This window comes from Manis pentadactyla, chromosome 5 (assembly GCF_030020395.1).
Source record: "Manis pentadactyla isolate mManPen7 chromosome 5, mManPen7.hap1, whole genome shotgun sequence".
Lineage (NCBI taxonomy): Eukaryota > Metazoa > Chordata > Mammalia > Pholidota > Manidae > Manis > Manis pentadactyla.
The window spans coordinates 67,744,965-67,770,665 of NC_080023.1; the positions used below are offsets into that span (position 1 = coordinate 67,744,965).

At 37.1% G+C, this 25,701-nt stretch overlaps 1 protein-coding gene across 14 annotated transcripts in view; it reads right to left on the reverse strand.

The window, feature by feature from the left end:
- The window catches only part of LOC118923037 (uncharacterized), a 524,114-nt gene that overhangs the window by 477,965 nt on the left and 20,448 nt on the right, over nt 1-25,701 (reverse strand). The window contains exon 1 of one of the 14 annotated variants that reach the window (XR_008997786.1): nt 10,550-10,688. The exons of the other annotated variants lie outside the window; for them this stretch is intronic. The gene's annotated coding sequence lies outside the window, so the exon portion shown is untranslated. Of the gene's footprint in view, nt 1-10,549; nt 10,689-25,701 lie in introns of those variants that run through there. 14 annotated transcript variants of the gene reach the window in all.

Sequence of the window (25,701 nt, forward strand, 5' to 3'; positions counted from 1 at the left end):
TAGATGTAAAAATACTCAACAAAATATTAGCAAACCGAATTCAAAAATATATCAAGAGGATCATACATCATGATCAAGTGGGATTCATCTCAGGGATGCAAGGATGGTACAACATTCGAAAATCCATCAACATCATCCACCACATCAACAAAAAGAAGGACAAAAAACACATGATCATTTCATCGATGCTGAATAAGCATTTGACAAAATTCAACATCCATTCATGATAAAAACTCTCAACAGAATGGGTATACAGGGCAAGTATCTCAACATAATAGAGGCCATATACGATAAACCCACAGACAACATCATACTTAACAGCGAGAAACTGAAAGCTCTTTCTCTAAGATCGGGAACAAGACAGGGATGCCCACTCTCCCCACTGTTTTCAAACATAGTACTGGAGGTCCTAGCCATGGCCATTAGACAAAACAGAGAAATACAAGGCATCAAGGTTGGTAAAGAAGAAGTAAAACTCTAACTATTTGCAGATGACATGATATTGTACATAAAAAACCCTAAAGATTCCACTGTAAAACTACTAGAACTAATATCTAAATTCAGCAAAGTTGCAGGATACAAAATTAATACACAGAAATCTGTGGCTTTCCTATACACTAATGATGAACTAACAGAAAGAGAAATCAAGAAAACAATTCCATTCCCAACTGTGTCAAAAAGAATAAAATACCTAGGAATAAACCTAACCAAGGAAGTGAAAGACCTATTCCCTGAAAACTACAAGACACTCTTAAGAGAAATTAAAGAGAACACTAACAAATGGAAACTCATCCTGTGCTCTTGGCTAGGAAGAATTAATATTGTCAAAATGGCCATCCTGCCTAAAGCAATCTACAGATTCAATGCAATGCCTATCAAAATACCTACAGCATTCGTCAATGAACTGCAACAAATAGTTTTAAAAGTCAGATGGAACCACCAAAGATCCCAAATAGCCAAAGCAATCCTGAGAAGGAAGAATAAAGCAGGGGGCTCTCGCTTCCCAACTTCAAGCTCTACTACAAAGTCACAGTAATCAAGACAATTTGGTACTGGCACAAGAACAGAGCCACAGATCAATGGAACAGAATAGAGACTCCAAACATTAACCCAAACATATATGGTCAATTAATATACGATAAAGGAGCCATGGACATACAATGGGGAAATGACAGTCTCTTCAACAGATGGTGTTGGCAAAACTGGACAGCTACATGTAAGAGAATGAAACTGGATTATTGTCTAACCCCATACACAAAAGTAAATTTGAAATGGATCAAAGACCTGAATGTAAGCCATGAAACCACAAAACTCTTAGAAAAAACATAGGCAAAAATCTCTTGGACATAAACATGAGCGACTTCTTCATGAACATATCTTTCCTGGCAAGGGAAACAAAAGCAAAAATGAACAAGTGGGACTACATCAAACTGTAAAGCTTCTGTACAGCAAAGGACACCACCAATAGAACAAAAAGGTATCCTACAGTATGGGAGGATATATTCATAAATGACAGATCCGATAAAGGGTTGACATCCAAAATATATAAAGAGCTCATGCACCTCAACAAACAAAAAGCAAATAATCCAATCAAAACATGGTCAGAGGAACTGAACAAACAGTTCTCCAAAGAAGAAATTCAGATGGCCAACAGACACATGAAAAGATGTTCCACATCGCTAGTCATCAGAGAAATGCAAATTAATACCACAATGAGATATCACCTCACACCAGTAAGGATGGCTACCATCCAAAAGACAAACAACAACAAATGTTGGCGAGGTTGTGGAGAAAGGGGAACCCTCCTACACTGTTGGTGGGAATGTAAATTAGTTCAACTGTTGTGGAAAGCAGTATGGAGGTTCCTCAAAAAGCTCAAAATAGAAATACCATTTGACCCAGGAATTCCACTTCTAGGAATTTACCCTAAGAATGCAGCAGCCCAGTTTGAAAAAGACAGATGCACCCCTATGCTTCTCGCAGTACTATTTACAACAGCCAAGAAATGGAAGCAACCTAAGTGTCCATCAGTAGACGAAAGAAGATGTGGTACATATACACAATGGAATATTATTCAGCCATAGGAAAACAAATCCTACCATTTGCAACAACATGGATGGAGCTAGAGGGTATTATGCTCAGTGATATAACCCAGGTGGAGAAAGACAAGTATCAAATGACTTCACTCATTTGTGGAGTATAAGAACAAAGAAAAAACTGAAGGAGCAAAACAGCAGCAGACTCACAGAACCCAAGAATGGACTAACAGTTACCAAAGGGAAAGGGACCGGGGAGGATGGGTGGGAGGGGAGGGATGGGTGGGAGGGAAGAAAGTGGGCATTATGATTAGCATGTATAATGTGGGGGGGGCACAGGGGGAGCTGTACAGCAGGGGGAGGACAGGTAGTGATTCTACAGCATCTTACTATGCAGATGGACAGTGACTGTAATGGGGTATGTGGGGGGAACTTGGTGATGGGGGAGTCTAGTAAACATAATGTTCCTCATGTAGTTGTAGATTAATGATACCAAAATAAATATATATATGTGTGTGTGTGTGTGTGTGTGTGTGTGCTGAGGGCATGTGGCCCCAAAGGCAATGTCAAGGAAATAAATAGCATTTAACAGGAGAAGACTTCCTGTAGGAATTGAGTTCTCATCTAAGTAAGAATGGAGAGATTAACTCTTACGAATAGAGCTGATGTTTGGGGCTTTTCAGGCAGTAGACAATAGCCTGGCAAGGGTGGAGAGCTAGGAATTAATCAGTCATCAACTGGGTACCACATACAGCAAGACTCAAGAGTGGAGCAGATGGGTTGCTCTGGGGACAAAAAGGTGAGTCAGATAAGGAGAAAGCCCTTCCTTACTATAAATCATCCAAGTGCATTCACGTCCACTCATACACAAAAATGCGTGTGATCAGTAGTAGTAATTTCTACAGTTTCCAAAATGAGAGCTTTCTGAAGATCTCTGAAAATTAAGGAAAATTGTTATTGTAAGGGAAAGTCATTAATGATTACCGCTGTTTAGAATTGAGCTTTTTCTGTGGCAGAACATAGAATACAAGGAGGAAGTGTGGGATTTAATTTTATCTTCCAGGACTTTCAAGAATTTCTCAGATTCCTATTTTCCTCTCCTGTGAGTCAGGTAAAATTGCTAACACACTCACTTTTCATGGGGAGGTCTATCAATATACTATCAATAATGATTCTGCAGAAAATGCCCTTGGAGTGTAATAGATTTGGGGGAATAATTAATTCTGCTTTCTTTCCTTCTCACTCACCCCAGACCACTACCAGCACTACTTCTAATCAATTTTAAACTTGAACAAAAATCCATAAGGTTTCAAATGACCAGATGACATGTTTATTTCTGCAGTGATTTATTTCCTCAAAAAAAAAAAAAAAAGGCAAAGTTCCAAAAGAAATTGGATTGGCTTAATTGACACTCTCTAGGTTTGCAGCCAATGAAAACTCTAAAAAGCTTTTCACATCCCACATTTCTAACCTGAATGATTTTTTCAAGACCAAGAAAAACAAGAGGTTTGGGAAAGAAAAGAAAGCCACCCCACCTCACCATGAAGATTTTTTTTATAAGTGTTCAACATGGCAAAAAGCAAAATCCCTTTAAAGTTCTGGTGATAGAGAACAGAAACAATACCTGAATTTTAAGCAGCTGGTGCAATATCAAGATATTTTTAGTAATTCTCAAGTGTATAGGGCAGGAGAGCAGAAACTGACTAATGATATATCTGAAATGAATAAAAATGGTATTTATACTGTCATCATATTTGAAAATTAAATAATAAGGAAGTAATGTAGCCACAGACACACACATCCAGAAAAATTAAAGGCCTGTATTAAAAGAATCCTACTAGCAAGCCACCTCCAGCTAGGATAGTTTCTTTTATCACAATCTAGTTACCATTTCATTAACCTTGGGTCAGAGCTTCCAGAAAACTGTTGGCTCTATCTCAAATGGAAAGATAAATGTGAAAAACAGACTGAGTGGGGAGGCATTCTGGGAATATGATGGCAGCCACAATATAGTTTTTAAATCTCCCCAAACCACTCCCCATAAAAACAAAGCAAGTAGGATACCTAAACCAAAAATTCATGCACAATATTTACATAAAGTATTGACAATTAAGTGATAAGATTTCCCCAGGGAACTGAAAATATGAGCAGAAAAGGATAACCCACCAGCAGCTGCAAGACACATGTGGTATCCCCGGACATGCAGAGAAAGAAGAGGGTCTGATGGATCTGAGAACAAGAAAAACCCAAAATTGCCAACAAGCACTCACTAGAAATCTCTGCAGACCAATGTGAGGACAGTGGCTGAAATCGGAGAACTCAGTGCATTCCCATTTGTAGTACAAGAAGTGCTCAGTTAGGGTTAAAAGGGCTAGGGGAGCTTGGTTCCTACAAACTCTCAAAATTAACCAGCCAAAGATCTCTTTGAGGATAAACCCACAACGGATAAACTATGGGGAGGTGATACCAAGTTGAGCAAGACAAGGATGACAGAAATGAAAAAGAAATTACCCACATAAAAAAATTGGGGAGGGAGATATACATAAATAGAGTTAATTCATATGAGGTCATTTTGTCAATCCTGCATAGCCATTGAGATGAACCCACTCACCAAAATCTAATGCCTTTTCAATTTTTATCCAGATGTTTGTTATCTTATGGGCAGAGACTGAAAATACTAAATAAAATGAAGCTTAAGAAATGAATAGAGGTATATCACACTTGAACATAGTTTTTTTTATCTCTAAGAGTTTATGAAAAAACCAAATGGATAGTTTTATGTCAGAAGGCTGAATACACAAAATATTTTAATGCAACTATCATACCTTCATAGTATAATGTATAAAGGAAACCAACACGTATTGAGGGTTCTATCTGTGTCAGGCTCTGATCCAATTACTTTAAATGAATAATCTCACTTAATCCTGATAACAACCTCATTGTCCCCATTTTAAAACTGAAACTAGAAGTAACTGGTCTAAAGAAACACAGCTAATAAATGACAGAGCCAGAATTCAAATCCAACTCTGCTTGATTTCAAAACCCATTTATTTAACATTTATTATTTACAATAAAAACTTACAATAAAATAACTTGACATTGAAAACCAGAACATATCCCTGAATGGCCAAACTTTATATTTCACTGTATCTCTTCACGGTTTCCATTTAAAAGATACAGTAAGCAGAGAAAAAAATTCCTTGAGGTAAATATGTAATTTGGTCCCTTGAAATAGTCAACAACAAAGGTTTTGTTCATTTGTTCCCCCATAATTCTTTTGTGACAAGACAAGGACTATTTCTAACTGCAGAGATATGACATGTCCACTGTATAGATCCAAATCCTCTTAACCTGGAAATTCCAGTTCATTTCCTTCTTCTACTTAAGTACAAAGCTCCTATCACTCTGGAAATTACTTCTACTTGCTTCCTATAGCTATACTTATTATATTTAGCAGATGGTTTAACATAAAATTATTTCTCAAGCGTATTTGAAGTAACAGAGACAAGATTTACTGTCCAACCTGAAACCACCAAAAAAAACACACCCCAAAATATATGAAACAGTTTTTACAACACTGGCCAGCAGGCAATGAAAAACAGTAATCCCTGAGAGACAAGAAACAAAGTGAGGTGTGTATTTCTGCCAGGATACTGCCTTCAGAGAGTTCCCAGGCTGCAGCCCAAGGAGAGGGAATCCAGCTGACTCCCTGAGTCGAAAAGACAAAGCTGGAAGTCTGGGGAGATCAAGGCAGCTAGCATTTGCACAACCAAAGAGGAGAAACTTTCACAGAGAGAGAACCAAAGAGGAGAGACTTTCACAGAGAGAGAACTCCAGAGATCTCCAGAAAATTTCAGAAAAATATCTCTTAAAAAATTAAGCAGCACAGTGATTTGTATGTGAATGTGAGGAAATAATCTGAGACTGGGTAAAGACCCACCTGAAAGAATTAGGAAGAACAATACCTAGAGATCCCAAGGACTGGGAATAGTGCATTCTCCCGCAAGGTAGACAAGGAAATGTCATAATGCACGAGTCACTGACTAGGATACATAGAGGAGTGCTGCCTCAGACATGGGGAATAATTAGCTCTACACAAGCTTCTAAGTGAGCCTAACAAATCTTTAAAATAAGAACTAGAAAGAATAAACTGCTTCTAAGTAGCTTAACTACATTCCAAAATAAAGCATAAAAATATTTATGGGAATACAAAAACATCCAGCACTCAAAAAAAGGCAAAATTAACAATGCCTGGCATCCAATCAAAAATTATCAAGTATGCAAAGAAGCAGGAAAATATAAATCTTAATGGGGAAAATATAAGTCAATTAAAACTGGCCCAGAACTAAAACAAATGTAAGAATTAACATACAAGGACATTACAATGGTTATTATAACTATATTTCATATTTTCAGAAACTAAGCAGAGACAGGGAAGACATGAAAAAGACAAAAATCAAACTTCTAGAAATGAAAATTACAATGTCTAAAAGGAAAACTACACTAGAAAGGATTAATGGCACATTATCTATTGTAGAAGAAAATATTAAATTGAAGACATACTAATAGAAACTTCCCAAAATGAAACACAGAGAGAAAAAAGCATTTTAAAAATGAATGGAGAATCAGTGAAATGTGGGACATCTTCAAGAGGTCTGATAAGCATGTATGAAGGCCCCAAAGAAAAGGACATAAAGAGTGAAAAAAAATTTTAACTGACAAAATTAGTACAAATTTAATTAAAATTAACTCACACAACCAAGAAGCTCATTAACCTTAAGCAAAAGAAATGTGAGAACATGACAACAAAGCACATCATAATCATATTACTCAAATCAGAGATAAAAAGAAAGTATTTTAAAGCAGCCAGGGGAAAAAGACATATTACATACACAAGAACAAATATAAGGATGACCACAGATTTCTAATGGGAAACACGGTATAGGAAAAGAAAATGGAGCAAGATTTTTAAAGCAATAAAAGAAATATGTCAATATGATTGCCTATGTAGAAAATATAATGGAATCTACAGGAAAGTAAGTAGAACTAAGAAGTGACACTGTAACGTAGCAGGATCAAAGATCAATATACAAAAACCAACTGTATTTTTTTATACTACCAATGAACAGTCAGAAATTAAAATTCAAAAAACAATGCAATTTACAACTATGTTAAAAATATGAAATACTTAGGGATAAACATGACAAAAGAAGTGCAAAACCTAAAAATTATAAAACACTGCGGAGAAAAATTTTTAAAGACCTAAATAAATGGAGAGATGCATTGTGCTTACGGATCAGAAGATACAACATTGTAAGATCAGTTGTCCATCTACAGATCCCAAATAAAATCCCAGCATGCTTTTTTGTAGGACTGGTAAGTTGGTTCTAAAAATTCATAGGAAAATGCAAGAAACATAGAATAGTGAAAACAATTTTGAAAAGAATAGCAAAGTGAGAGGATCTGATTTCAAGACTTATAAAGCTAGTGTAATCAAGATAGGGAGGGATTGGTGCAAAAATAGACAAATAAATAAATGGAATACAGCAGAGAGTTCAAAAATAGACTGAACTTAAAAGAACAACTGATTTTTTGTTTTCTTTTGCCTCTTCTTTCTTTTTCTTAAAATAGACTTCATTTTTGAAGGCAGATTTCAGTTCATACCAAAATTGGTTATAAAGTACAGAGCGTTCCCACAGACGACTGACTTTTGACAAAGATAAAAAGACAGTCTGGTGAAAACATCAAAAAGATCATCCATCATGATCAAGTAGGACTTATTCCAGGGATGCAAGGATGGTACAACATTCGAAAATCCATCAACATCATCCACCACATCAACAAAAAGAAGGACAAAAACCACATGATCATCTCCATAGATGCTGAAAGAGCATTCAACAACCATTCATGACAAAAACTCTCAACAAAATGGGTATAGAGGGCAAGTACCTCAAAATAATAAAGGCCATATATGACAAACCCACAGCCAACATCATATTTAACAGTGAGAAGCTGAAAGCTTTTCCTTTAAGATCAGGAACAAGACAAGGATGCCCACTCTCCCCACTTTCATTCAACACAGTTCTGAAGGTCCTAGCCTTGGCAATCAGACAACACAAAGAAATAAAAGGCATCCAGATTAGTAAGGAAGAAGTCAAACTGTCCCTGTTTGGAGATGACATGATATTGTACATAAAAAACCCTAAAGAATCCACTCCAAAAATACTAGATCTAATATCTGAATAGGGCAAAGTTGTAGGATACAAAATTAATACACAGAAATCTGTTGCATTCCTATACATTAATGATGAACTAGCAGAAAGAGAAATCAGGAAAACAATTCCATTCACAATTGCATCAAAAAGAATAAAATACCTAGGAATATACCTAACCAAGGAAGTGTAAGATCTATACCCTGAAAACTACAAGACATTCTTGAGAGAAATTAGAGGACACTAATAAATGGAAATTCATCCCATGCGTTTGGGTAGGAAGAATTAATATTGTCAAAATGGCCATCCTGCCTAAAGCAATCTACAGATTCAACACAATCCCTATCAAAATACCAATAGCATTCTTCAACAAACTAGAGGAAAGAGTTCTAAAATTCATATGGAAACATAAAAGATCCCAAATAGCCAAAGCAATCCTGAGAAGGAAGAATAAAGCTGGGGAGATTACACTCCCTGATTTCAAGCTCTACTACAAAGCCACAGTAATCAAGATAATTTGGTACTGGCACATGAACAGACACATAGATCAATGGAACAGACTAGCAAACCCAGATATAAACCTAAGCAGATATAGTCAACTAATACATGATAAAGTAGCCATGAACATACCATGGGGAAATGACAGCATCTTCAACAGCTGGTGTTGGCAAAACTGGACAGCTATATGCAAGAGAATGAAACTGGATTATTGTCTAACCCCATACACAAAAGTAAACTTGAAATGGATAAAGACCTGAATGTAAGTCATGATACCATAAAACTCTTAGAAGACAACATAGGTAAAAAATCTCCTGAATATAAACATGAGCAACTTTTTCCTGAATGCATCTCCTCGGGCTATGGAAACAAAAGCAAAAATGAACAAATAGGACTAAATCAAGCTAAAAAGCTTTTGTACAGCAAAGGACACCATCAGCAGAACAAAAAGGAATCCTGCGGTATTGAAGAATATATTTGTAAAGACATATCTGACAAGGGGTTAACATCCAAAATATATAAAGAACTCACATGTCTCAACACCCAAAAAGCAAATAACCCAATTAAAAAATGGGTGGAGAATATAAACAGACACTTCTCCAAAGAAGAAATTCAGATGGCCAACAGGCACATGAAAAGATGCTCCACATCGCTAATTATCAGGGAAATGCAAATTAAAACCACAATGAGATATCACCTCACACCAGTTAGGATGGCCAGCATCAAAAAGACTAAGAACAACAAATGCTAGAGAAGATGCAGAGAAAGTGGAACCCTCCTACACTGCTGGTGGAAATGTAAACTAGTTTAACCATTGTGGAAAGCAATATGAAGGTTCCTTAAAAAACTAAAAATAGAAATACCATTTGACCCAGAAATTCCACTTCTAGGAATTTACCCAATGAATACAAGTTCTCAGATACAGAAAGACATATGCACCCCTATGTTTATCACAGCACTATTTACAATAGCCAAGATATGGAAGCAACCTAAGTGTCCATCAATAGATGAATAGATAAAGAAGATGTGGTACATATACACAACAGAATACTATTCAGCCATAAGAAAGAAACAAATCCTACTATTTACAACAACATGGATGGAGCTGGAGGGTATTATGCTCAGTGAAATAAGTCGAGGGAGAAAGACAAGTACTAAATGATTTCACTCATTTGTGGAGTATAACAACAAAGCAAAACTGAAGGAACAAAACAGTAGCAGACTCACAAACTCCAAGAAGGGGCTAGCAGTTACCAAAGGGAAGGGGTGGGGAGGGAGGGAGAAGGGGATTGAGGGGTATTATGATTAGTACACATGGTGTGGGGGGGATCATAGGGAAGACAGTGTAGCACAGAGAAGACAAGTAGTGACTCTGTGGCATCTTACTACATTTACAGTGACTGCAATGGGGTATGGGGTGGAACTCAATAATATGGGTGAATGTAGTAACCACGTTGTTTTTCATGTGAAACCTTCATAAGAGTGTATATCAATAATACCTTAATAAAAAAAACTGTAAAAATAAAAAATAATCACTCCATTTGGCTTTTGGTTAGTGTGGTTTGTACTGATTTGGCTTGGTTTGGTTTCTTACCTACCTCCAAAGTACTTCCTCCACTCCGTTTAAATCATTATCACTGTACATCAAAAATGTATGCTATTCAGTAAAATTACAAGTCATCCTTTGTCTCTGTTTTACACCTTTTCAACTGTCATTTAAGAAAAGTTACAGTAACTTTGATCTCTACCCACCCCACCCTCAAACAACCTGCCCAAAAGGGAGCACTTGGACTCTCAGCCTACCTTTTCTGCAAGAGAAGAGAGCAGGGGAGCCTGTTCTGGAGAGAAGGAAGTCAGTTTTCATTTGTGTTAGAATGGACGTATTTCTCTTTCCTTCCTGTCAGGCCAGAGCTAAAGCAGGGCACCCTCCCTCCCAGCAGGCCCTGAGTGCCTCTGTGGCTGCCCCCATATCACCAAGGGCCCCGGGAGCAAAGCCAAAAAAAAAATAGAGAAAATCTTTGTGCCATAGGATTAAATAGGTTTTAGAGGTGACATCAAATGCGCGATCAATAAAAGGAAAACTGGTAAACTGTACTTCATATAAATTAAAAACTCCTTCTCTAAAGATACTGTTAAGAGATGAAAAGACAAGCCACAGACTAGGAGAAAATACTTGCAAATCATTTATCTGATAAAGTGCTTGTATCCAGAATAAATAAAGAACCTTCAAAACTCAAAATAAGAAAAAAATCAAAATGGGCAAATGATCTGAACAGACATCAGAGAAGATATGTGGATATATTCTTCTTCACTAGAGAAGAAATAATGAAGGAAGCAAGACAAAAATGGGTATAAATTCTCAACACAGATGGAGCAGACTGAAACACCCACCTCCCAGTCTTCTCCTGAAACAGGTATACTCGTAAACTTTAAAAGCTGCTGCTTAAAGGCCTGGCTTCCAATATTCAACATCATTAGTCATTAGGGAAATATAAATTAAAGTCACAATAAGATACCTGTATACACCTATTAGAATGACTAAAATTTAAAAGGCTGACCATAGCAAGTGCTAGTGAGGATGTGAAGGAAGTGGGACACTCTACACATTGCTAACGGGAATGGACAATGGGCCATCTACTTTGGAAAAACAGTTTGGCAACTTCTTCAACAATGAACATATATCAACCATGTGATCCAGCCATTCCACTTCTAGGTATTACTTAAAAGAAATGAAAGTCCATGTGTACTTGTATGTGAATATTCATAGCAACTTTGTAGAGCCAAAAACCGTAAACAGGTCTAAATGTCCATCAACAGGTAAATTAATAAACCAGTTATGACACATTCATACAATAAAATACTCAGAAAAATTAAGAATGAACTATTGATATACACAATAACATGGGTTGATCACAAGATAATGAAAGAAGCAAGACAAAAAATGACTACAAATTCTCAACACAGATGGAGCAGACAGAAACACCCATTTCCCAGTTGTCTCCTGAAAGAGGTATATTTGTATACTTTAAAAGCTGCTGAGGGTCTGGCTTCCCAGTCAGCCTGAATCTAGATGCTGACTGAGATCCTCCCCTTTGGGACACTTAGCACAGCCTCAACTACCGAGAGCCACTAAAAATAAAGGAGCCTGCTTGGACAATCACAAAGGTTTGAGAGACAACCAGGAGCTAGGACAGAGTTGACGCTAAGATTCACCTGCATGAGACAACTCCTGGGAGAGGTGGTTGTTTTATCTAACACACAGAAACCAACACAGAGAGTCAAGAAAAATGAAGAAACAGAGATAAAGAACATGAAAGAACAAGGTAAAACCCCAGAAAAATGAGTACAAACTATATGGCTCCATTGATATAAAAGTCTGGGAAATGCAAACTAACCCCTAAAGACAGAAAACAAATCGTTGTTCGCCTGTGGGTAGAAAAAGAAAACAGGTGGAGATAGTATAAAGGGGTCAAGGAAGCTTTTGGGAGTAAAAGATATGTTCATTATCTGGATTATGGATCATTTCTCATGTGTATGCATATGTCAAAACCCATCAAGTTGTATACTTTATGGCAATTGTACACTTTTATAGCAAATTATTACATGCCAATTATATCCCAATGAAGCTTTTTAAAAATAATGAGTGTTCATTTTTAAACAAACTAAATTATAAGCCAGGACAATGTCATAAATTATTTTTTCCTAGTGTAACTATGAGCAAATAGTATGCACTTTAATAATACAATGAACACACAGGCTTAACTCAAGAGGTGTTTTTTGCTATTTTCCCTTTAGATACACTTGGAAGACAGAATATCTGAATTTTTATAAAATTTTCCTTTCCTAAATAAAATTAAAATAATCTTACTAATTTTTCAAAGAAGGCACCAAAACAGATTTCAAGTGTTTCCAAAAGATAGCTAAACCAAGACAAAAATAATGTGGAAAATAAAATTGGCAATCCAACATGTAAGAACAAACTAAGTAGCACCTCAAGTTATTGGGAAGGGAAATAAATCCTTGCCAGACGAAATTCTTTTTAGCTTAATTTATAAGGATGGCTCATAATTTTATCTTAAAATTTTTATGTAGTAGTCTCAAGATTTATTCTTCAAAATCTTGCTGCCTTTCCCAAATGTTTTTTAAAGGCATGAGTGAACACTGAAATTAATTAGTTAGTCCTAAGATAATGAGACAGTATTTCATAATGGAAAGTACTCCAAAGTCAGAATTTTAAGAAGGCTTTCAGAAGATCTCAAGGCCAGGGGATGATTCAGAGTGCTTTAAAAAGTTTTTTTCAAACAGGATTCATAGCCCTCACCAGTAAGGCTGAAAATCTCTATATAATTTTCCTGTGTCCAAAGTCACTGCTTTTTCAAACTGAACCCTAGAGTTTTGTGCATTTAACTCTACTAGGGGACCTCTAGGTTTGAAGCCATGTTTGCCAATCTGGTATAGTGGAAAAATCACATGGATTCTTGTCCTGACTAGCCATTACAAGTGGTATCAAGTTAGAGAAGTGAGTTCAGCTCTCCGTAATTCTTCACTGAAAATGAGAGAATTAGTCTAGAAATTTTTCATGTTGCCATCATTTTGTGACTGTGTCTAAAACAAGACAGCATGCTTTCAGCACCATGGACAGTCACAACAGGTTGGAAAAGGACACTAACTTGAGCAGAAAAGCCAATAGAGTTGTTTTAAAAGTCACTGTCATGAAAGTCCATGAATAGTTTTATTTCAAGTCAGTGTGATGTTTATGATAGTAAGGAAATTTTCCTATTTTCATTTTTTTGTAACCACCTTTCAAAAAGATGAACATCTTGGAATGTGACAGAAACAATTTGCCTCATTAAGAAAATCTCCATGTTATCTAAATGTATCAATAATGACTGAAGATTTATACAGAAAATGCCTCAAAGGATGTTAATGAGCACACAAAAAATTATAAAGAGAGTGAAGTAAAAGTACATTAAATTTTATGCTACTATGCTCTTCAATTGAATGATACTAGTAACTTGAACAATTTCAATTGTATCAACTAAAAATGTCAGACACTTACAAATATTTTAATCAGTTTAAATAATGTTAAAGTTACTATCACAATATATCTTAGAATTTAAAACCAATGTCACCTTAAAATATTTTAGGGATCCATGCCTTCCCCAAAGAAGGGCAAATCATGTTAGGTGATACAACATCCTTCCTATCCACCCTCAATATTTAAAAGCAAATGAGGTCAGGTTTATATGCAAGTCAAATCTGCAAACTTTCAAAGCCAAAGAGAAAGGGAAAAAGAGTCCATCAAAAAAGTATCTTATATTCCTAAGTAGGTACAATCACAAAGTCGAATTCTTTTTTTAAGTTTCCTTGGTGATGCGGGAAGAGGAAGGTTTGTGGAAAAGGTGTGATATAGTTTGATGCATTTATTTATTCATGTATCAGTTCTATAAGCCTGATATTTGGGAAACAGTGCTATGTGCTGGGGATACAACAGTGAAGAAATAGGCACAGTTCTTCTCACTGCCTAACATTAAGCTTCTCGCTAGCACAGTAAATCCATATTTGTTGCAGTGTGGAATGAAGAGACCGAATCTAGAGATAACAAGAAATCTTGCTGGACTTCCCCTGAGTTTGAACAGCCTTCAACTCTCACAATACATACGGGAAGTAAAGAAAAAGACAGAAAAAGAGTTAGCTGTGCATTTTTGCAAGTGGGAGTTTCCCCTGGTCCTTACCATTTTACAGGGAAGAAAGGAAAAAGGAAAAAGACAGGCCTATGCACACAGAGACTCCACCCACTCACAGATATGGCCCAGTCAGAGCCCAGCAACCTCTCAGATTTACATTCCTCCATGTTGGGGTCAAATGAGGAAAAGAACTAATTTGATAGTATGAGTAATAAAGGAACATTGAATACTCTCCTAGAGGACCATGGTGTAACTTCCTATTTAACTTTCTTTCTGGAGGAAATGTCATCAAACTATAATTTTTATATCTGGGTAGGCATACAACTGACCATAATCTTCTCAACAGATCTATTTCTCTGAAAGCTCCACCACTTAAAGATAATTAAACCAATTTTGACATTAAGAGAATAAGGACCCATTTAGGATGTTTGAGGTAAATGGCACATATATGCATTACAGAGGCAAAACTGATAGCTCAAAATTTTTAAATATGCATGTAATAGAAAAATGTGCAGCATTATTAAGGAAAGCAAAATTAGGGCAAAGACCATCATAGAGCACTACTAACGTGCAAGGAAAATTAACACATCTAGCTGGTGTGAGTCACTGTTTTTATGGATCAGTATCAAAGCACAAAATCTGAAGCCAGTAAGCAGTTTGTATTTATTAATTTTCAAGGTTTTATATACAAGAAAATTATGACATTTCCTAGTAAAACTGATTTAAATCATCTGGTCATTGATTTGTTTACCTAAAGAGCTTCACATTTTAATATATTAAAGATATATTGAGCTGATAATCCAATTTTTCCAATATGAAAACTTAAATAGAAAAAAAATTGTCACCACACTCATACTTAACATACAGCAAAGTTATACTCCCCAAGTGTGAGCCATTCAGTCTAGCAACAATGAGTCAGGTAAAACAACAGATTAGAGGACACTCCCTTTTTTATTCCTGAAATACTACAAGGGCACCTACTGTGATTTCATTTATTTATTTCTCAAATATTTACTGAGTAATCATTATTTCCCTTCACACCATGTAAAGAGGCAAAAGAAACTAGGGAAGAAATGTAACTTTCTGCCTTTGACTTCAGGGGCTCAAAGTTTAATTGAAAGGGTTATCTTGTAGGTCTTCCTAACTTAGTTGACTTAAGCAGAAAATTTTTCAGTTTGGATATAATCTCTCATATTCCTTGCATTAGGCTACTATTATTTTAAGAGCAGAAACACTGACACCTTCCTTGTAACAACTACTCCAATTCTCAAGGTATGCACACAACATATACAATAGAAGACTAAATATTTTTCTAGCATGAAAAAATGAGGAGAGACCAGCTCCCCAAAAGCTCTTTCAATAATGAACTATATTCAGGGATTAGGACTGCTTACTGAGCATTTTTATAATCCATCACTCAGCACAAGTATAAATCATACTTTCTGAAACAAAAAGTACTATATAACAAAAAATTCCCTTATGAGTAAGCAAAGTCTAGACATTGTTAACCTCCTCATAACATTGTTCTGTTTAACTAAACTGATGTGACAGATGAATTATTGTAAACTAAAATTAAGTGATCAAATTATTTCTTATTTAAAAACAAACCAAAACCCACAACATCACACTCAAGCACAGTTCCAGTTCATTGCAAGCAGAACAGTTAAAGTCAAATCCATGTATTTTGCTTAGTGGAAGTTAAATTTAACTGTTTTCTACAATTTGGAGAACTAAAACAACCACTAGCCTTATATTCACAAGATGTGGTCCAAGACCCCAGCTCTGACACACACTAATTGTCTGACCTTGGGAAAATCCTCTAACTTCAGGTTCACATTCCTTACCTGCAAGCTAAAAAGTTGAGATGCAGTGCATTCAGCAGCCCACTGTCTCTAAAGGCTCTTCTCCTTTAAGATGCTGGCATTTACTGAAGCTCTAATAATATCCTCCCTGGACTCAGATGACATTCCATTTAACCACAAATTACACCCAACACAAACCACGCCATTATTTATTATTCCTGTGAATTCATCCACTTTTGCCTGAATATGTAACAAAACACACAGCATTTATGAATTGGCAGAATTTTTTACAAACCAGTAATTCCAATGGTCACTTTGATCTTATAAGAGGAAGTTGCTATTGTTCCCTTATCATCTAGGGTTCCAGTAGGAAACGGATGACATATTCAAATAGGGCAATTTAAGGAAAGTTCAGTAAAATTTTGATTATTTACAAAGACACAAGAAGGGTATAAGAAAAACCACAAGGCACGGTGAAATATCTTGGAGCTATAGTAACAGCCTGATGACCGCACAGCCCCATCCATACCGCCCCCACCTGCCACAAAGTAGCAGGAGAAGCAGCAGTTACAGGAAGTTGGAGATGATAGGCTGTGTGGAAAGGACCACCTTACAGGAGCTTTGATCTTAGGTGGAGGGATGCAGCCAGCTCAAGGTGACCTTGCTAAGAAGGGGCTGAAGTAATGAAGGCCTTGCCATTCCAATCTCCACTCCCTCCAGGGTCTGACAAATGCTCCCCATCAGCCAAACCCAATTAGACACAGACGCCAAGAGAATCCTGTGGATGTATTTACACATGTTGTCTTCCTGGAGTACAGAGTGGAGAAAGGTCAAGAAATGGAGGTGCAAAGGGAAATAGATCTAACACCATCCTCTTGCCTCTAAGCAGGCTGGATTCTCAGAGTCATACTGCCCCTCATCCCCCTGTGCCTAAAGCTCCTTTAATGGTGTCATGAGTACAAACTACTTGCCTAGTGAGTTTATGTAATTTGCTAGATACCTTTCAAATTCTGACTATGTATTTAATGTTCAAATAATCTTTATTCTAATACCAGGAGCCTATTAGAAACCTCGCATATAGTCATTGGGAGTAATTATAGATTTTACCAGGTTTTCACAAATAATGTAAACAGACCAGCTGCTTAAATTAGAAGAAATGTCAATGTTAGTAAAGATTGATTTTCTATACTCCCTCTCTCTAATTAGTTGCTTTGAACATCAATGAATTGCACAAAAAGAGCCACAATATTTCTCTGATTTATTTGCTCCAGCAAACCAGAAAGACTGGAACACAGCATTATTAACTCTTTGATAGGCTATGCAGATAAAGCCATGCTCAGATGTAGACAATACTGAAATGCTCCAGAGTATAAAAATGAATAATAGGAGGAGAGGATTCAAAAGGAAGACCTGAAACAAAACAAAAAGTTTTTTAAAAGGAGGACTTCATTTAAACCTGTAGTCTAGAAAAGATAAGAATATCCATCAATTTCAGGAAAACTACTGTTCATTGGATATTTGCTACCTTGTGCCATACACTATGCTAAGTGCTTTCACATCATATCTCATGCAATCAGCATGACAGTCCAGTGAGATATTTTTTAGAGCATTTTACATATGAGGAAAGTAACTTGCCTAAGGCACAAGACAAACCCAGAAAATCCAATAAAGGGGCATAGTTTTTAAAAGATTGTGATGTGGCCTCAGACATAATCCCACCTTTTTGCCATTTTTAATCATTGCTTGTGCCTTGAAAAGTGGTAAGACACCTGGGGGTGGTAGTGCAGCATGGAGAATGTAACCATGGAAAATATAGTAACTGTTCTGTGTTGACAGATAGTAACTGCACTAGTAGGGGTGAGAACTTAATAATAAGGGTAACTGTTGAACCACTGTGTGGTATACTTGAAACCAGTTGATATAAGATTATATATCAACTATACCTCTATAATATTGTTTTAATTTTAATAAAATCCAACTTATCTATTTAAAAGGTGGTAAGACACAAATGATAACTTATTCTGCCTATTTATAGCATCAATCTGGAAAAGCAGAACTTCTGAAATCAGTTTTCTTCTTTTGGAAAATAAGTGGTCATCACAGCACTTGGAAGCCTGTTGGGGAGAGTTAGCCTGTGAAATCTTTTCCCTAGAATAGGCATAGTGGTTTCCTATCACACACACACAGCTCTGAATAGTCCTCTGCTTGTGTGCTGAGAAATCAAGCCTCCTCGAGTACACGTGGGGCAGAGACAATGTCTTGGTCCTTTTGTAACTCTTACAGCACCAAGCATATGTATAGGACACATAACTGGGATAAAATTCTTGTTCAGTGAGTAGTCAGCACAGCACAGTATATTATGGACAAGAGACTTCAGAAAGTAAACACTGGTTTATTTACTCAGAACAAAGAAATCAAACCAGTCTTTTATCACCAATGGCATCCGATTTGGTTTTCATGTGGGCCCAGGACAAAGTACATAGTAGGTGCATTCTCTTGGGCCTTTCCCACACCCATCACATGTCCACTCCACATCTGTCCCAACCTCCAAAAAAACTAATACAGGAAGAACCCACTAAAATGAAAATCAAGCCCAACCATGAAGTGGAAAAGAAGAAAAAGAAGAAGAAAGGTAAGATCTAATGTTAATTACGTGTCAGGCCTAGGACTTGACACTTTACGTGTATTTTCTCATTTAATCCTTATAATAACCACCATTGTTATTTCATTAATGAAGACACCGAAGCTTAGAGAAGTTAAATAACTTGCCTATGATCACACAAATAATAAGTGATGAGACAGAGTAGAGATTTAGCTTAAATTCTAGAAGATTATCATTAAAGGGCAGCCTTATCATCAAAGACAAGAGATAACAAATGTTGGTGAGGACATAGAGAAAAGGGAACCCTTGTTGGTGGGAATGTGAACTGGAGCAGACTTTGTGGAAAGCAGTATGAAGGTTCCTCAAAAAATTTAAAATAGAACTACCACATGACCAAGCAATTCCACTTCTGGGTATTCATCCAAAGAAAACAAAACACTAACTCAGAAAGATATTTGCACCACCATGTTCATAGCAGCCTTACTTACAATAGCCAAGACATGGAAATAACCTAAGTGTCCATCAACAGATGAATGGATAAAGAAAATATGATATATATATATAATGGAATATTATTCAGCCATTAAAAAGAGTGAAATCTTGCCACTTGAGACACTATGGATGGACCTTGAAGCATTATGCTCAGTGAAATAAGTCAGAGAATGACAAATACTGTATCATCTCACTTATATGCTTAATATAAAACAAAACAAAACAAAAAGCTTATAGAAACAAAGAATAGATTGGTGATTGTCAGAGGTGGGAACGGGTGGGTGAAATGGGGGAAGGGAGTCAAATGGTACAAATGTCATGTCATAAAATGAATAAGTCATGAAGATAAAATGTACAGCATGGCAGCTATAGCTGACAATGCTGTATATCATATTTGAGAGCTGCTGAGCGAGTAAATCTTGAAGGTTCTCATCACAGGGAAAACATTACATAACTTTGTACAGCAATATATGTTAACTAGACTTACTATAGTGATCATTTCATAAGATATACAAATGTCAAATAATTATATTCTACACCTGAAACTAATATAATGTTGTATGTCAATTACACCTCAATGAAAAAAAAGAAGGGCAGCCTTTGGTATCACTAAAGATACAGGGAGTGGCTAGAGCCTGGCCTTTGCCTGATGACATGGAGTAACTGTTGAGTTGACTAGCATAGATGAGCCTTGGTTGCTTCCTTACACTGGTGAGGGTATTCCCCACCGGCAGCCCTAGAAAAGTGGGGAAACTTAAGAACTAAAGACCTGGAGCTGAAGTCTAAGCTCCTTTGCTCTTGGTTGCGGCTATCTTGGGACATTCACTTTACTTCTCTACCCCTCAGCTTCTAAACCTGTCCAACAGGACTGATAATGCTTTAGAAGCTGTTAAGAGGAGTCAGTCAAAGTGTGTCAAAATCTATAAGGCACTGAGCCTTGAAATTTGTTGATTATTCTCTTCTACTGATAAGACTCTCAGCTGCCAGCAGCATAGGGTCTCCTAATGTAAACATAAAATCCTAGGCAATCACCCCAACATGCTGTACCTTAGGAATGGTTTATCTAGAGAGAAAAATCTAATTATCCTCTGTAATTCACAGCTTGGGTAATCTTCATCCAGTGATATATAAGAGTTGAAGGAAGAGATGGGGATGGTAAGAAATAGCAAGTAGGATTTATACTACAAAGAAGGGCTTGGAAATGATTTTGGAAATAGATAATCAAAGTTGCTCCATTTATTACCATATCCATCTGCAAGGCCAGAAATGGGAAGAACCTTTATTAATGTTGGAATTTTTCATTTAAATCATAATATTTAAAGATATTTAGGTATACTCTACATTGTTCCAGACTATATTTGAGGTAAGATAACACTTTTTTTGTATCACCTTGTGGTTTTCAAAGAATTTCATTAATGATTTCAACTGGTGGTGTTTCTATATTGCTATCTTCTTAATTCTATAAGGAGTAAGACATGTATAGAGAAAGGTGATAAATTATTTTTATTATTTGTAAGGTTGGTTGGACAGTTTCACACCAAAACTGTTTTCCAATAGCTGATATTTCTTAATTCCTGTTCCCTAGTTTTTCCATTTGTAAATTGAATAAAAGAACCCCCTACAATTTCTTCATTTCTAATAAAACTATGTATATAAGGTGTTTTGGTAAATTCTAAGATATTGTCTATCCATCAACTCTGCTAAGTGAGGGCATATTTCTCAGTCACTCTAACCCACAGGAATTCCAAATCAAAGACGCAAACCAACATAAGCCAAGTGAAGTCTTTTATTTATCTAGAAAGTATTCACACATAAGAGAAGTCCACACAATGTGCAGAGAGAGGGATCTGCATTAACTAGGAACCCCAGAGGGTCCGCCCAGATGCTTGGACAACCAAACTTGGCACCAAACAAATGGACTCCTAAAAATCACAGTAGGCATCGGGTACTCACCCAGCCATCTGACTCAGTCACAGCAGCTGGAAATTTTTATTTCCCAAATCCCACTTCCCTGCCCCCATCTTCCTCAGTCACTCATACAAACAATCTGGACTGTCCATAAGGTAAGAGGATAATTTTAGGGGGTTCCCCAGGGCCTGGCTGGATGCTTTCCAATCATTTCTTTCTGGCCTGTGAAGTCAGATGCACTATTTATTTATCATGAGAAAAAATGAAATGAAATCAGTTTCTATTTGTACAGTGAGATGGAAAAAGGGAAATCACACATGGCTATGTCACAGATTCTTAGAAAGAACCTCCCTAAGCCGGACGAGAGGAAGGAAGCAAAAGTGAAACCCAAAAGGAAAAGATGTTCAATTTGTTAACCCCTGAGAAGTGTCCCATATGCTTGGCCTCATGTACATAACTCATTTCAGGTTTTGGAGCAAAGTTGGTAAATAAAATCAGTGGAATTTCTGGGTTCATTTTAACCAATGGTCATGATGTGGTTTAATCATGACGGCTATTACAGGAGCAAATCACTGTGTGTCAGTCAGTCTGTGCGTCTTTCTGCCTGTGTGTGGCTCTGTACGCATGTCCGACTTCTCCCACACCACCCTTCTTTCTCCCAACAGACACACAACACATTTTAACACATATGAAATTTGGCTAAAATGAAAATCAAGAATAAGCTTGTTGGGCCAAAAAAAAAAAAAAAGAAATGGCTTGAGGAATTTAGATTTCACAAAAGGTTTACACTTATTCAAGAATGGAATGGGAAGGGAGGAAATAGGACAGGATTATATGGACCAATTGTATGTACTTAAATGTGATTATGAACAAAGTCACCTTTTATCATTTACATACAAAGGTCGCTAGCCACATAACCCCACCTCCACCTGAGAGCATCAGATTCCTCTCCAAGAATCCCTTCTTCCTTTAGTACTGGGAGCCGTCCTCTGGGGGAAATCGTATCATGTGAGCTCTCAAACCAGTTCAGGCAACCACGGGACCATGTTGGCTCCAGGCTGCCCGTGTGCCTGAACTGCTCCTGCAGCAGACTACCCATTACTGCTCTGCCCGGGTCACCAGGGCCCCCCTTGCCCCGAAAAGGTTCCCTCCTCTAAGTTCTGTTCTCTGAAATGGCTCCACAGTGGGGTTGTTTGGGATATCTTCTGTCAATTTTTTTTTCTGGCACAGGGTAGCTAGTCTCAAGGAACAGAGGGAGGGAGTTCAAACAACAGCCCCTATATATACCTGCAATCTACAATGGAAGAATCTCAGATGCTCTGAGTCTGGCCCAGCAGTCCTTCCTTGCAATTTGCCTTCTGTTGCTGATATCTACAAGTCCCCCTACCCATATTAACAGAATTTCATTCATAAATCTAGTTCAAATTCAGTTCTCAGAAAGTGCCTTATTCCTTAAGTGAACCTCTAGATTTGCGAATAGATTGCAAGCGTTACTGTAGAGGGGTTAAAGCTCTAGTTATAGATTATGACTGCTTTGTATTTCCTTCTCTGCCTTTCAAATAGAAGCATGTCTGTTCCTTACCATTCATATGATCCCTAACAATCCATTCACCAGCAGGTTCCTGCATGCCCAGGATGCCAAGTGTGCACCTTATGTTTCTGTCCTCTTCATTACAGTATCAGTGACAGCAATTCACATTCGAATAATGCTTGACATTTTAGAAAGGACTTTCACATTTATTACCACACTAGAGCCTTACATCATTTCTATGAGTAAAGCAAATTGAATATTGATACTTCCATTTGAGAGCTATGAACATTGATACTCAGAGAGGTAAGGAGCTTCCCACCAGTAGCATTCAGCCAGTGAGGAGCTAACTCAGGCTCAGAATCCACATTCTAACACTCCTGGTGCGGGTCCTCTGCAGTACATAATGCTGCTGCTCTTCAGTTCTCAGCCCTGTGTGCCTCTCTGTTGGTGCCCTTGCCTGACTTCCAGCCAAATTCAAATAATCTTCATGAAAGTAAATTCCCAAGCTTTCAGGACATTCAACAGTTTCCAGGGAAGCAGGACATCATTACTCGCTCTTTCCCACTGGAAGTACAATAAGGAAGCTTGGAAAGTATTCTTTGGAGGAAACTAATTTTAGAATAACCTAACTTGATTTTCAGAGAATTCTCCTCCAACAGCACAGATTATGAAAGTATGATGAATAAAATCTTAATTTATGGCATGGATTTGCTTTATTTGACTTAGTTTGAGGATACATCTTTGCAAAACAATTGAAAAATTTTAAATGCTCTGTGTTTAACTATATTGCAGTGTGTGGTTGAATTTCACTAAATGGCATTTATAATTGGCACATTTTTCAAGTAGTGCTTCTGCCTGAGTTGTATGAAAAAGTGCATTATCATCATTTATTCAACTGCAGCCTAAGTTAGCATGAATACACACCCTATAAATTAGGGAGCAAGTCACTAAAGGGCAGTGGCTGTCACATTTCCATGAAATACAATTAAATACATCCAGAAACTAATTGGCTCCCAGATTTTGCTAAAACAGCAAGAGCATATGCCATGTTTTCAAAATTAATAAGCATTGTTTGAGCACCTATATTGTGCTCAGAACTGTGAAGAATTCAGAAAAGTATAAGATATGTTCTAAGATGGTCAAAGAAGACAGATAACTCAGGGTACTGAGGTGAAACTTTATGATAATAACAATCATCATCATTATCATAATATACTATTTGTCAATCACTACATGCCAGACACTATACTATTTTATTTGAATTATCTTATTTAATCATAACATCTCAATGAGGTAGCTACCATTATCATTCCAGTTTTTCAGAAAATAAAAGTAAGATGCAAATAAATTAATTTACTAAAGGCCACATAGCTTAAGTGGGGGAGCCATGATTAGAAACCAAGTGTCTGATTCTCCAGCCTATGTACTCAGCCTCTTTGTTGTTCTCTGGGAAAGCTATAGCCCTGAAGATAAGGCAGGGTCTAGTTAAGAAGAACAGACAGAATAAGGCTAGGCCATCATATTATAGCACAGACAACTGCATAAACAAAGGCACAGGGACAAGAATTTGCATTTGCCATGTGAAGATCCCTGAAGGAAATTAATGGCAGGAAGTAAAGTTGCCTAGGCAGAGTAAGACACCAAAGAGAATACCTTAGAAATAATCTCGGCAGTATTTAGGGACTTGCACCTCTGGAAATAGAAAGTTGTATTAACTCTTATCATAGGAAAGTGACAATGAAAGGCATTGTGGTATACTAGCAGCATATTCAGGAAAAACAGAAAGGGGGAAAGACTTCGGAGAAACAACCAGCTAGTGCTTATCATGAAATCCCTGCAGACCCCACTGCTCCTTGGTCACAGTGTGTGCTCAGTAAGTGTCTGCTCAGGTCAGGGGATGCAAACTAGCAGGGATAAAAAGAAAAGTATAAATCCAAGAAAGAATCTGCAAGAATCACTGATGGATTGTTCAGAAGAGAAGAGGAAAGCAAGCAAAGATGGCACCAAAGTCCTACTCTAGGTAAAAAGACTATGGCACTTTTAGTTGACAATGGAGTTGGAAAGGAGAAATGGGTCAGGTGGGTGCAGGGAGGAAGACAGCCACCGACTTGGTTGGAAAGTGTAGAGGTTTGCAAGGGACATAGAATACTGTTAATATGTGATAGGTATTTGAAGAAATAGACACAGAATACATTTAAGACTCTCCAAGGGTGAAAAGCATAGTCCTTACTCATCACAAAACTCAGATGAATCAAAGTTGCCATTTTATTTATGGACCACATCAACAGGCAACTCTAAGTAGGTAGCACTTGCCTGATATAAACGTCACCAGGGACTTACTACATTTTATCAAAGAGTTGCAAAGTAAAGAAATTCATACTGTACAAGAGCACCATTACACATTGAAAAGAACTAAGTAAAAGGAAATAAATCAAAGAGTTAACTCCTATCCCTGCTCCCTATGACATGCAGCCAACACTGGCCATTTGACAGATATGAAACACCAGACTTTCCTTATCAAAATATAAAAAGGGAAAAAATCATGTAATGGTTTCTCAGCAAGAAGCCATTAGACAGATGTAATCATAATGGACCCAAATATTCCCATAAATGAAATGCATGCATTTAGGACCACATGCAGAGTTTAAAAGCAGCTAACACAAAAGGTAAGTAGAATGGCCCATCTGTGTACAATAGCTCAGATGGGGTAGAACAATCCAATTGGCCCTTCAAACAAGCCAATTGTGAATTTACAAGACAAACTCAGTATCCATTATCTTAAAATTCAAATGACCCTCATAGAAAGCCCAGCTGTGGCAACAGGAACTATAATTCTCAAAGTAAACTTCTCCCTTATGATCGTCCACCAACATCTAACCACTGAAGCTACAGCCACACTCGCCCAAGGGACCTGCTTTCAAAGCAACCTGGCC